This window comes from Physeter macrocephalus, chromosome 11, assembly GCF_002837175.3.
Source record: "Physeter macrocephalus isolate SW-GA chromosome 11, ASM283717v5, whole genome shotgun sequence".
NCBI classification, from domain to species: Eukaryota; Metazoa; Chordata; class Mammalia; order Artiodactyla; family Physeteridae; genus Physeter; species Physeter macrocephalus.
In genome coordinates, this window is record NC_041224.1 from 123611377 (window position 1) to 123625750 (window position 14374).

General features: G+C 35.4%; 1 pseudogene; it reads left to right on the forward strand.

Moving 5' to 3' along the window:
* The first annotated feature begins 4837 nt into the window (after positions 1 to 4837).
* On the forward strand, positions 4838 to 5842 carry LOC102975805 (proteasome activator complex subunit 3-like; annotated as a pseudogene).
* The last annotated feature ends 8532 nt before the right edge of the window (positions 5843 to 14374 follow it).

The following is a 14374-nucleotide window of genomic DNA, read 5'->3' on the forward strand; positions in this document are numbered from 1 at the left end:
AAAGTATACATGTTACTTTCTTAATGATTTTTCTGCCCAGGACCATTAAGACCATTTGTTCAGGTGATGCAAATGATTTTAGAGTTGGTCTTATCAAAAGTAATTGCTAGCGATGTAAATACTAATTTTCTACAAAAATTAATTCTCTCAAAAGCAAATAAAAATGACATTTAAATTTTCCCTTTCTTAATGTTTGTTCTGTAACTTTCCTATATTAACTTGAAAGAGGAAAAGTAGCACTTTATCTCATTGTTTCTGCCTCAAGAGCACTGACTTTCAGAATACAGAAAAATGATACTGATTGCAGATTTTCTAGCGATTCATTTTACTGATTCAGCATACTTATTTGATAATAAGCATATATTTATTTTCTGTTTGCAAATTTTACAGTGCAGTTCTCTAAGTACTCTACATGAGACATCTCAATATTATAAATGGCTTTTAAGCAAGCACATCAAAGCACAACTGACTTTTTTCCTTGTATTTATTCATTTACTTATCCACTAGAGGGAAATAAAGCACACGATACCTGTCCATGGTGCATTTCAATGGTTGGGTTACTAGACCTTATCAAGGCTCTTTACTATCGCATTATTCTAGTAGCTATGTTCTTCTCTCAGACTCAGAGTAAAGCCAAGAGATAATATTCCTTCAATTATATGGTTTTCAGTATGCTGATAACTTTTAATCTCAGCTAGATTGTTGATAACTAAAAAAAGAAAAATTAAATCCAGGGCATAGATTCACTTTACAAATGTCCATTTTGGAAAATGAGGGAGACATCTCATATACTGTACTTCGAAATAGTCTCAATTATTTTAAACTAAAATAGTTTTATACGATTACTGATTTATATAAATTAGTCTAAAAAGTATGAGAATAATAATAATTTCCAAGTATTTATAATTCTTTATTAATTTATTTATTCTACAAATCGTATTGTGTATTAATTATGTTCAGATGACTCTGCTACCCGAATGCTGTGAAATAGGAGAAAAATAATATTAGTGAAATAATAATAACATAGTTTAGATAAATAAAAGACCAAATTAGTAATAGCTTTTTTTCCTTACTTTTTTGTTTCTTAAAAGGAAAGATTGAAAAGGATTTAGATGATTCAGTGCATACCAGATAAATCAGGCCTTAAGAAATTACTGTGCTCTCCTCAGTAAAACAAGGTTGAAAAACGTCATGAAAATGGGAATGATTAAATCTCTTTTTCAGTTTTAGATGTGTAAGTTTAGAGTAGGACAAAATCAAACAAATGAAAATAATTGGCAAATAAATATACCACACTGGAGTGTATTTTGTAAAATCTATATTCCTTTTATAATATATGTTTATTATTGAAATTTTGAATGACAATATCACTTTTCAAATGACAATATCACTTTCACTTTACCAAATAACTTGACTTTTTGAGTCTTGTAAGAATAATAATTCCTAAATCAATTAGAGGTACTCAAACATATTGCTATGCTAATAGCAAATGTACATTTTCCTTTAATAAGTACACATACACTTAGATTTGAAATGTATTAATTCACTGTGTTGCTTCTCTTATCTAATCCACCAGCCCACTAGTTTCAGCTCAAATATATGTGCCCCAAATGGTTTATCATTTGTATTTGGAGATATATGTTGTTGTCACTTTTGTGTTACAAATGCTGTCTTTTATACGAAATTCTACCATCACATAATATTACAAATATGACTTAAAACTGTTAGCAAGGGTTTAATTTTAATCGCTTTGTCCATATTGCTATTATCTCCTTGCAGAATTATTGTTACTACAGTTAACAGTATAAGAATATTATTTCCAGAATGCTTCTGCTCATAAGTGTCACTTTGTGTGCTGATTAAAATAATTGTTTTTATCAAATTTCTAATATTTTAATTTTTCATTGTGATGTTTCAAACATAGAAAAAAGAGCAGAAATAAATATTACATATACCTATCAGTTCATTATTATGATTAAACACACATTATATTACCTGTAGATGATTTTATTTCTCTTTTAGAAAAAAAAATTACAAACATAGACTATAAGTCCACATACTATTCTTTTCCTCTTTCTCATTCCCCAGAGTTAATCAAATTCCTGAAACTGGTGAATATGATTTCCATATTTCTTACATTCTTTTATTGTGTATGTTTAATATATAATATACATGTGACATACAGAATTGCTTTGCTTTGCCTTGCTTCTTGAAATGTTACAAAGCAATGGACCCAAGAAGCTATCTTATGTAGGATTTTACATATCAGTGTTGAAGAAGTGAAATTGGTCAGTACTATTCTGTCCATGTATTTCCCTTTTTGGTGTTAGTAAAATAAACCTACACTAAAAATATATATTTGGGGTTCAGGTTCTGGATAAGATGTATATACACGCTACCTGTGTGTCCTAATGAATACTGAGAACCCTCATAAGCAAACAGAACAGGCAGAATAGAAGAGAAGATTAGAATCCAAAATACCATCAAAGCTGCAGTGAATCTACTATTTTTTTCTCTTCTGATATCTCATGGTTTGAAACTTAAGCACCAGAATATGCCACTGGGGCACAAACAGAGAGAGCTCAAAGAGAAAGCCTCTAGTCTGTCTCAAGGAGTGTGAAAAGGAACCTCTAACACTCAGAGAGAGTATATAATTTTATCTCTTTTGTTTTCTTTCTTCTATTCTCCTTCGCTCTAGCCCTTAAGCAATCCCATTGTGACAGCAGCAGCTGGCAGCAATAACTGCCTGAAGGAGCCAAAATTCTAATGGAGAGGAGCCTTCTTTTTCCTTCTATGGAACAGTATTTCCAAAAGAATGGGTGGAAATCCGTTTTTTTTTTTTTGTTTGGTTGGTTGGTTGCTTGGTTTTTTTCCCTCTGTCCTTGTTTTGCTTGGCTCTGCATGCAGGAGCAGTTTTGGGAGTGCCCAGCAAGGCAGAGTATATAAAACACCAGATTTCTGAATAGAGTTCCAGAGACGAGCCCAAAGAAACCAGGAAGTACAAGGGACATTGTGGAGAGGAAAGTGCTGAGGAAGGAGATACACTAAGCTATTTATGACTTTCTGGGCTCATCCTTAAACTCCACATGTGTGCATCTGATCCCATTCAGTACACCAAACACTTTGAGAATTGAACAGAGAGACCATCACCCAGGTCTGCATATTGACTGGTACACCCATGGAACAGTTCTGAATAGTGCAAAAAGGGTTGGAATCAGAATTGACTTTAAAACAGTAGCCCATGGAAGGCTATCAACGTTCGCCACAGGATTTAATCAAGACCCAGGGTCTCATTGTATAACATTTAATATGTCTATGGTAAAATTCAGAAATCCTTGGAATTTGAAGAACCAGGAAAATTTCATTTCATATGGAAAAAAAAATCAAGACACACCCATGATGAGATGACACATATATTGGTATTATTTGACAAAGACTTGAAAGAAACTATTAATTTCACAAAGCCCCAGAAAACAATTTAAAAGATATTTGAAACCAAATGGAAAATTTGTTTCAGCAAAGAAATATAAGATACGTGTTACTTGGGGAAAAAAAAACCCTCACTATATACAGGGACTAATTGGCAGAATAGAGATAACAGAGGAAATAGTCAGTGAAATTGAAGATAAAGATACATTATCCAATCTGAGCAACAGAGGGGAAAAAAAAATTAATGACAAGAGCCTTATGTCATGTAACAAAATATTTATATTATTTGTGTCTTTGGAGTATCAGAAGAGGAGATAGATCAAAGTGTGGAAAAATTTTTGAAAAAAATCAAACAGAAACTTCCCAAACTTGGTGCCAAGATATAAACTTACCAGTTGAAGAAGCTTAGTGAATCCCAAATAGGGTGAATACAAAGGACTCCATGACCAGACACTACTGAAAATGAAAGATAAAGAAAAAGTCTTTAAAAAATTCTTAGAGAAAATAAACAAACAGAAAACAACAAAAATCACTGTCTATAGGGAGCAATAATTTCAATGACTGCAGATTTCTCACTAGATACCATGGACTCCAGAAAGTAAGGGTACCACTGTGCTAAGTGCTGAAAGAAAAAAGCTTTAAACCAAGTTTCAGTATTCAGGGCAAATATTATTTAAGGATAAAGGTAAAATAAGAGCTTTCTCAGATGAAGCAAAACTAAAATAACTCATTGCAACAGAACTGCTCTAAAAAAATTATTTAAAGGAATTTCTTCCAAAAGAGGATGTTATAGGTTGATGTGTCCCCCCCCTCAAAAAAAGAAGGTATATAGAAGCCCCCAGATTTCTTACAGAGAGAATCAAGTGAAAATGTGGTCATTGGGGTGGACTGTAATCCAATGTGACTGGTGTCATTATACAAAGAAGAATTTTGGACACAAAGACAAGGATAGAGGGAAGACAATGTGAAGACCCAGAGAGGCATGGAACAGATGTTTCCTTACAGACCTCAGAAGGAACAAACCCTACCAACAACTTGATCTTGGACATCTAGCAACTAGAACTGTGAAACAGTAAATTTCTGTTTTTGTAGGCCAACAACCAAGTTTATGGTACTTTGTTATGGCAGTGCTAGGAAACTAATACAAAGGGGAAATGATAACAGAAATTTGGAACATAGGAAATGAAGGAAAAAAGCAATTGCTTAAAAATGTTAGGAGTGACAGGGAGTATAATGACATTCTGAAATGATGGAAAATAGAGAATTTGTTGCCAGCACACCTGCCCTAAATGAATAGTTAAAGGAAGTTCTCTAAAAGAAGGAAACTTGGAATATCAGGAAGGAAGAAAGAACATGGAAATGGCAAATATGTGGGCAAATTCAATTTCCTTCTCAAGTTTTATATTTGATGGTTGAAGTAAAAATTGGAACACTGATACATGTAAAGGGAGTAATTAAGATAATTATAGAGTGTGATCAGGCAGCAGGCAGCAGGAGAGCAAGTGGGAGGAAGGTACTGAGGATGGGAATCAGCAAGCTATGTGTGAGCCAAGCAAGGGCAGCCACCTCCAGGGAGCACTGAGATTCCTCTAGTCCCTCTGACGCTACCCATCATTCAAAGGTTGATTCTTTCAGAGAGCAGATCACAACTGAGGCAGAAGACTTGTTGGAAAACATTTTCTCAAAGAAATTGTTAGAACTTGACAGTTTTTTGAAAGGACCAATCCTAAACATATATAACTTAACTCAGATCCACTCAGACATGAGTCTGCTGGTCCCTGACTATTCTTCTCACCGATAGCCATAATGGACTGGAAGATCCCACTTCCAAGAAGCGAAGATTGGGTGAGTGTGAAGAGGCCTTCCAAGGAACCACGATATTTGTGATGCCCAGTGTGATGCTAAAAAGCAACCAGGAGTTAGTGGAGAGTTTTGAGACAGTGAAACCTGAGATCTGGCTGCTGATCCTGAAATGAAGCACCATAAAAATGTGGGTACAACTCCTAATTCCTATGTTAAAAGATAGGAACAACTTTGGGGTGTCCATTTAGGAGAAGACAATTGCAGAACTAAGAATGTTGAGAGCTGCATCTCATCTGGATCAGATTTCTAGATATTATGTTACAAGAGCCAAATCGGTTTCCAAAATAGCTAAATATCCCCATGTGGAGGATTATCCTGCACCCTGACAGGTATTGATGAGAAAGAACATAACAGCTTTTAGCTCATCATGTCAGAGCTAAAGAATCAATATGTCATTCTACATGACATGATCCTGAAAAATATCAAAAGGATCAAATGCAGAGACACTGTACAGAGGCCAAGGCCAGGGCACTCTGTGAGTCTGGCTCAAGACCCACATCACCTTAGTTTGTTACATGACTATGGTGATGGGGAAACTGGCTGGAAATAGTAATCACACTTCTCTGTGTTTTTAGTTAGAGTTTAATGAAACTGTCCTGTAGTTCTGTGACAGACTTACCTCTTTTTTACAGGCCTTCTATTTCCTTTCCTAATACCTCATAATAAAATAAAATCAATAAACCTGTCCTAATTTCTGGAGAACTCCAAGTTTGTGTGCCCAATATGTTAGCACAAGAATACATATGCTTTCTCTCTTCCACTTTTCCTTTCTTTGGGGGAGATAAGCTAATACCTTTGGCTTCGTGTTTTCTTCCTTTCGATGGTTAGTTGGTTAGGAACCGAGGGAACTAGAAGAAAATGCTAGGTATTTTTTAGAAATTGGAGTCAAGTGGATCAGCTCCTCTCTTCCTGAGGAAAGATTAGTGTCTCTTGCCACTGTGGGACGTTGGATCCTGCCTGCCACAGTTGCCCTGATGATGATTTAGGGTTTCCCATCTACATACATTCCACTTTGAACCTGAACCTGATCATGACAAAAAACACCTTGGACCTTCAGCCAAATCCCTAGCTCCTTCAGATGTTTTTATAACTAGGATTTTTACATACACATATATCCGTAATACACCTACACATAGTCATGCACGCACAAGCCTTCCTACTCTGTTACCTGTCACCTGCTCCCCGCTGCCCTGGTAAATTGGAGTGGGGGGTTTCTGCAGCTGTGAGGGTCAGCTGCTGCCATTGTTGCTGCTTCTTTGGGGCTTTCTTTTTGGAATTTTACTTCTAGGGAAAGCAGTCACTTGTGTGCATATGTGAAAATGCCCACACGGGCATGTACATATTGTGTGTATATAGAAATCTGTCAGGCAAGTCAAAACCATAGAAAAGTGGCCTCTATATCTCAAATCTTCCAGAGATATCACTTGTTACAGCTTTTGTACTAACCCATAGCACCCCCAGTTTTTTATTCTACCACTACTGGAGAGTCAATATCTGCTGTCAATCTGCTGGTGACTCTCTCAGTGTCTATTTCCGACTTTTATTCTTTCCTTGTCTCTGTCTTCCAACCCCCAATCATATTTCCACCTAGATGCATCATTTTTTTACTCCCAGTATTATGTAGAGAAGGAGTCAGGATGCTGTTTTCCCATGAAGAGTACTCAGTAACAAAGCAATTGCATTTTAGTTGTGCCCCTACCCACTCTCCCTTATGTGGAAAGGCAAAGGAAATGGAAACTTAAAATTGCTGAAACAATTTTTAAAAAGAAGAAAATGAATGGATCAGCATACCTAGAATTAAGGTTTACTATATAACTGCGGTTATCAGTTGCCATTGGCAGAATATTGCCAGAATTGATCAATGGAACAGAACAGAGACTCTAGAAATAACCCCCCACAAATATCTGCAAATAAATAGAGAAGGAGCAAAATCAACTCAATGATGGAAGGATAGACTTCAACAAATTGTGCTGGAGCAATAAGAGTCCCATAGTCCCCCCTGCGCTCCAAAAGTCTTAACCTAAATGTCACATTTGATACAAAAATTAGCTCATAACACAATACTATGCAAAATACAATATTATAAAAACAAAAACTATAAAGATTTTAGGAAAAAAATAGGTGATAATCGTCAGTACCTAAGAAGGGTACGTTAAGCATTCTTAGACTTAACAATAGAACAGGATCCATAAAAGAAAAAATATATATATAAATCATACTTAATAAAAATTAAAAATTTTGCCCTGTGAAAGATTTAGTTAAGAGGATGAAAAGACAAGTTCTGACTGGGAAAGAACATTTGCAAGCCACTTATCAGACAAAGTAGTAGTACCCAAAATATGTAAATATATAAAAGAACTCTCAATCTTATAAGAAAAAGGACAGAAGACGTAAACTGACGTTTCACTGAAAAGGCTAGTTAGGTAGGAAAATCTAATCTAATAGGAAAATAAGCATATGAAAAACCATTCAATATCTTCAGCCATTAGGGAAATGCAAATTAAACTGTAATGAGTTATAAATACATGTTTATTAGAATACCTATAATCAAAAGTAATGACAACACTAAAGGCTGGCAAGGATGTGGAGAAACTGGATTGCTCACACGTTGCTGGAAGGAATATAAAATGGTTCAGTTGCTCTGTAAAACAGATTGACAATTTCTTAAAAACCTAAACAAGCAATTACCATCTGAACCAGCTATTGCACTCCTGGGCATTTATCCCAGAGAAATGAAAATTTATGTTCACACTAAAACCTGGGAATGGATGTTTGTTCAAAGCAGCTTTTTCTGTAATAGCCAAACCAGGAAACAACCCAATGTCACTTACGGGTGAATGGTTAAACAAACTGTGGTATATACCTATCATGGAATACTACTCAATGATAAAAAGGAGTAACAATGATAGCAACACCTTGAATGAATCTCCAGAATATCATGTTGCGTGAAAAAAACCCAATCCCCAAATGTTACATGCTTTATGATTCCTTTTATGTTACATTATCACAACTTTATTATTATGTAACAGATGAAGAAGATTAGTGGTTGTCAGGGGACAAGAACAAGGATACAAGCAGTAGGTGTAATTATAAAAGGACATGAGAGATTCTTGCAGTAATAAAATTGTTCTATATCTTGACTATATCAATGCACATATTCTGGTTGTGATATACTATAATTTTGCAAGATATTACCATATGGATATTAGGTAAAGTGTACACAGGGTGTCTCTGTACTACTTTTTGCAATTTCTTGTGAATCTATAATTATCTCAAATAAAAATTGTTAAAAATAATAATTTTGCTCACTATACTCAACAAAATAAAAGTCTAAGGTTTAGAATTTCAGTGGAGAAATGGAAACTGAAACATGACAGATTTAAAAACTAGAAATTGTAGACCTGAAAAAAAAACAATAAGTAATATTAACAAGTAAGTTGATAGGTTTAACAACATAACAGACAGAGATGATGAGAGAATTAGTAAGAGGTTGAGTAAAATAGCCAAAGTGACACTTGGAGAAATCACAGGATAGCAGAGACAGATGTGCAAATAGGAAGTAAATAAGATAGAGTAAGAAATCCTCACATATATTTAACTGGAACCCTAGACGAACTAGTAAGGAATAATGGAGCAGAAGTAATATTAGAAATAATGATGAATAAAAAATCTCCAAATCTGATAAAATATATCAAGCTCTTTTAAATTGAAAGATGGAATAATAAAAAGTCATCTACATTATAGGAGATCATAGTTTAACAAAAAGACAGAGAAAACATCTCAAAAAAACTACAAGAAAAAAGAAAGTTTACATTCAAAGAAGTAATGAGTAGAACTGATCATTTTGTTTCTCAACAGAAACAATTCAAATAACTATAAAAAATGAAACAAAACCTATCAATAGTAAGTAAATATATTAAGAATGAAATTTAAATTGTCATTTTCAGACTTATTAAAAATAAGGGAATTGCTACCAGCACACCTGCAGCAAAAAGAAATTCTGTCTATATGCCAGACAGAAGAAGAAGAATTTAAACTAGAGGATCAGAGATACAGGAAGTATTGATATTTAAAGCAAGAACAATTTCAAGTATGTGAATGAGTAAATCCCTACATTAATTTAAATTTAAATGTGTAACAATGATTTTATGTAACAATATAGTAATATTTATAATTATAAAATCATTATTTTGGTAGATATACAAATACATGCTACTACTTATATAGTTGAATTATGTCCTCTCAAAATTCATGCATTGAAGTCCTAACCCCCAGTTCCTCAGGAGTAACCTTATTTGGAAATAGGATTGCTGTGGATGCACTTAATAAAGATGAGGTTATACTGGAGTTAGATGGGCCCATAATCTAATATGACGAGTGTCCTTATAATGAGAATGTCATGTGAAGATGAAGGCACAGATTGGGGTGATGCAGCAGAAACCAAGGGGCACCAAAGATTGCCAGCAAACCACTAGAAGCTATGAGAGAGACATGTTTGAGCTGACAACATCTCACTTCAACTACTCTTGTTTTTTTTCCCTTGGGACACTTCTGCATCTCTCAGAGTTCCTCGGGATGCACACAGATGCAACTCAGAAGTGTGAGGATTTAACACCCTAGGGAAAAGCCTCAAGTTGTGGGAAGAGTGGTGTACTGAACAGCTGAGTAAAATGCACCCACCTCCTATCCTTTAGGTTGAGAATGATGGCAGGCATTTGGACTTTTGTCTGGTATTCCTAATGGAATCAAGCACTGTTGCCCAAAGCAACAATTTTGGTAATGTAAACCTAAATTGGCTTTTCCTCTTCTGCATCTTCAAATAAACTACAACTCTATAAGTCCTTGGCACAGGTTTTGCATTTGTAGAAACCTAAGTCAGTACTAGAATCTGTAGATCTTTCTTTTGTTCTTGAAGAAATGCTGCAAAATACACAGCATACCCTTAACTTCAGGAAGTGCTAGTTCAAAAAAGACCCTCTCTGCACATAAGTGGAAAATACCTAACACTGCTAGCTTTTATATAACAACCTTTTTCGAAATTGAACTACTTATAAAGCTATCTTTTGAAGGACAAATTTTTCTTATGAGGTAACAAACGTGATTGTAATTAAATGCGTGCACCAAAAAGAATATTGCGGCTACATGTATATGGATAACACAATATGATTTACAAATCTTTAAAACTAGAATCCTAAGATCATCAGTAAAGTGTCCACCTAACTTGGTAATTTTATAACAGAAAAAAATCTGTTTAAATTCATATCAATAAGCCAACATATAGAATATTGTGTAGGTGATTTTCCCCAACCTTCGCTGCAACACTCCCAAATAGGTATTATTCCCATCTTATAGGTGATATAATGGCCTCGAAGACATTAAGTAGTTTTCCTGGCAAGTGGCAAAGCCATGAGTTTGTCACTGTTCTCACAATCTCAAACTGTACACTCTTTCAGCTATGCATGGTCTTACAAATAAACCTCTGTATCTGTATTGCAACCTTGGCTTCCATTCCCTGTGGTCCAGGTCTCTTTCAGGACTGAAGATTTCTCTGAGCTCATTTACTGGTAGTAGTGTTTTCCTCCATTAACTTAGGGATTTATTTAGGTTTTATTTTGTCTCCTGTAACCAATAACTCCAGCTGTGAATCTCCACTCTTCTGTATTTGCCATATCTGTGCACTACTCAGTAGGTTTGTAACCTCAGTGTTGACAAGTTAAATATCATCGCTTTTGCAGCTCAGGAGAGCCTTTGGTGTTCAGCTCCTTGAAGTAGTTTAGTGCATCCACCCACTGCCTCTCCGCATGAGATGTTTTTTGTAATGGGCTGATTCTGTTCTCCTCTTCACCAGCTTAATTCACTGAGAGAAGATCATATAAAGCTGTAATTATGAGAATATTTGCAAATGGGTTTGTTGATAAATCTTTGAGGAGAAAAACTGAAATGAACCTTAAAAAAGAAAAAAAAAATCTGCCAGAAGCTTAGAAAATTGGTTTAAAACAACTAAAAATTGAGTGTTTTTTTTTCTTAAAACCCTCTTTATTCAAGAACCTAAAAAGAAATAAAAACCTGTCAACAGACATCCTGGACACCCCAAAAAATGGTAGGTCACTCTGATCTCAATGGGAAATGACCTAATGATTAATTAGGTGTAATCTTATAATTTGTATCTAAACATAACTACTGTAATTCAAATGTAAGTGGTAAGAAACTGGCTTGGATTATTTAAGTGACTAACAGATTTCTAAAACAACATCTGATTGACATTTGAAAATAAGTTATGATTAGGAGTCCAATAGTTGTTAAAGATGGTAAGGAAGACTTCATTCAAGAAGGGACTACCTCAATGAGGCTTTGCAGTAGAGGAGAGGCATTTGGGCTCCACTCTGACCACAGCAAAAAAAAAGTGGGGATTTAGAGCCAAAAGCAAGGTGGGGGTTGAGTGGATGGACACTAACTAATGGGAAACATGAAGATGTTTCTAGCTGGATTCTGGCTAAACAGACCTAACAGATTTCCTGCTGAACGCAGGTCAGGATTTTCAGATATTACCTGGGGTTGGCGAGGTGAGGAATTTGATCAGATATGGAGAGTAGTCAGATATCAAAGATGAGGGTTCTGGCTAAACCGACTTAGTAAGAATTTTGGGAATGCAAAGATTGACATGGAAGTTCAAATGTGGAAGCCTAGTTGAGAACATGGCTTAGAGGAGACTGGCTAAAGTTCGGTCAGAAAGAGAGTCTTTGTGATATTTTACAATGTACTTCCTGCTAACCTCCGTTAGCTACAATATTATCATTACATTTGTGATTTGTAATAACATTATACCATCTTTTATGTGTTTAGAAATACAAAATGCTGGAGTAGGAAGGAAACAAAGTATGACTAAACAATCTTTTAATTATATATAATGAAAATTATAGTGAAGGAATATGATAGAGGCAAAGTCAGACTATAGATTTTTGGCATAACTAAGTTTCTTGGTTTTAGTTTTATACTCTTTTTGTTATGTAATACTGAGATATGAACCTATTTTTTTCTTTTTTTTTCTTTTTTTTTTTGCGGTACGCGGGCCTCTCACTGTTGTGGCCTCTCCCGTTGCGGAGCACAGGCTCTGGAAGCGCAGGCTCAGCGGCCATGGCTCACGGGCCCAGCCGCTCTGTGGCATGTGGGATCTTCCCAGACCGGGGCACGAACCCGTGTCCCCTGCATCTGCAGGCGGACTCTCAACCACTGCGCCACCAGGGAAGCCCCCTGAACATATATTTAATGTGCAAGGGCTTTTTCCCTTTTAGCAAAAGAATATTACATATTCTTAAATGAAATTGCTCAATAACTGCATCCAAATGGAATAACATTGACTTCACTTATAATTTATCAGTTTCTCAAGAAATAAATGTGGAAGCCTATTAACAATGTTTTATAACTAGGTAGTTCTACTTTCGTGAATTTCTTTGATTCTAGTTATGTGAATCATTTCCTTTTCATGAAGTTTTTAGGTATATATGATTAATATTAGCTGATATTTGACAAAGTCATACTGCATTTTCATAAAAAGATTCCACCAACATCAGATGTGTGAACCTTGTTCCTCTGAAGTGTGGGTGGTAAATCAACTATGATGGCAGTGGCTATTTTGAAATAAAATTGTGGAGGTTCTTTTTGAATAACAACCACCATTGACTTACATCTTCTACTTATGGCCAAGAAAATATAATGATATAATTGTGAATTTACCCTTATATAGATTTTCCAGGTTCATTTGAATGCAAAACAGTACATATTAAGAATATTCATATTCTTGTTCAGGAATAAAGGAGGGAGGGAGGGAGGAAGGGGAAAAAAGGAATGGGAAGTAAATATTATATTTTTGAAAAATGATAGCTAATTCCCTTACACTGTATATTTCTTGCATGCAGTAATGCTGTACTTATTATAAAGAAGTCTCAGAAGATACTGATTTCTCCTCCTCAAAGCCAAGTGAAATGAAATGAGTTAGGATTAAAGAAAAGTGGAAAATATGATGATTGGGGATTATGTATAGGTTTTTATGATGCTGTTGAAAGCTATTACCCTTTATCAAATGCCTGATATGTTTAAGGTACATCACATACATTGCTTATTACATTCAAACATATTCTCTTCCTATGTTTTCCCTTTCCAATCACTTTATATTGAGGTAATTAGTGTCTTTTTCCTTGTCTGTCATTCATATTTCTTCTTTTGAGGAAAGACATAAAGAGATTAATGAAAAAGAAGAAAAATTTTTAGTTTCACGTCTACTATTAGATAACGTATGCTTGTTAGTGAAGGAAAGGTTCTATACTTAAATTTTTACTTCTTTTTTTTAATTAATTAATTTATTTCTTATTTTTGGCTGCATTGGGTCTTTGTTGCTGTCAGCAGGCTTTCTCTAGTTGCAGCGAGCGGTAGATACTCTTCGGTGTGGTGTGCGGGCTTCTCGTTGCAGTGGTTTCTCTTGTTGCAGAACACAGGCTCTAGGTGTGTGAGCTTCAGTAGTTGTGGCACACAGGCTCAGTAGCTGTGGTGCACGGGCTTAGTTGCTCTGCAGCATGTAGGATCTTCCTGGACCAGGGATCGAACCCGTGTCCCCTGCATTGGCAGGCGGATTCTTAACCACTGCGCCTCCAGGGAAGTCCCTAAATTTTTATTTCTTACCTTCATGTTTATGTCTTTTTCTATTTAGAGATTTCTTTAATGTATTCATCCCCTTGTCCCTGGCAGTCTCAACTTGATCTTGTCTCCTTTGCTCTGTGAGTGGAGTTGTGTCAGGTGCAAGTCATCAAGACTCTTTGTCCTTGTCACCTTTTCTTTCAATGTCATAAGAATTGACAGCATGTCCCTGATACCACCTCCCTGTGCATGTTCACAATATAGGTGTCACCTTCCTAAGCGACACCTCTGAAAATTGCTTATTTTGGAAAACAAGAAAGGTTTGGTTTAAGGAAAATACAGTGATTTTTTTTTTTTTTTTTTTTTTACTTGCTGTCTGAGCCAACTAAATGTCCTACAAATGTCTGCAGAACTCAACTTCCTGGTAGTTATAATTGGGTTTAAGTAACCT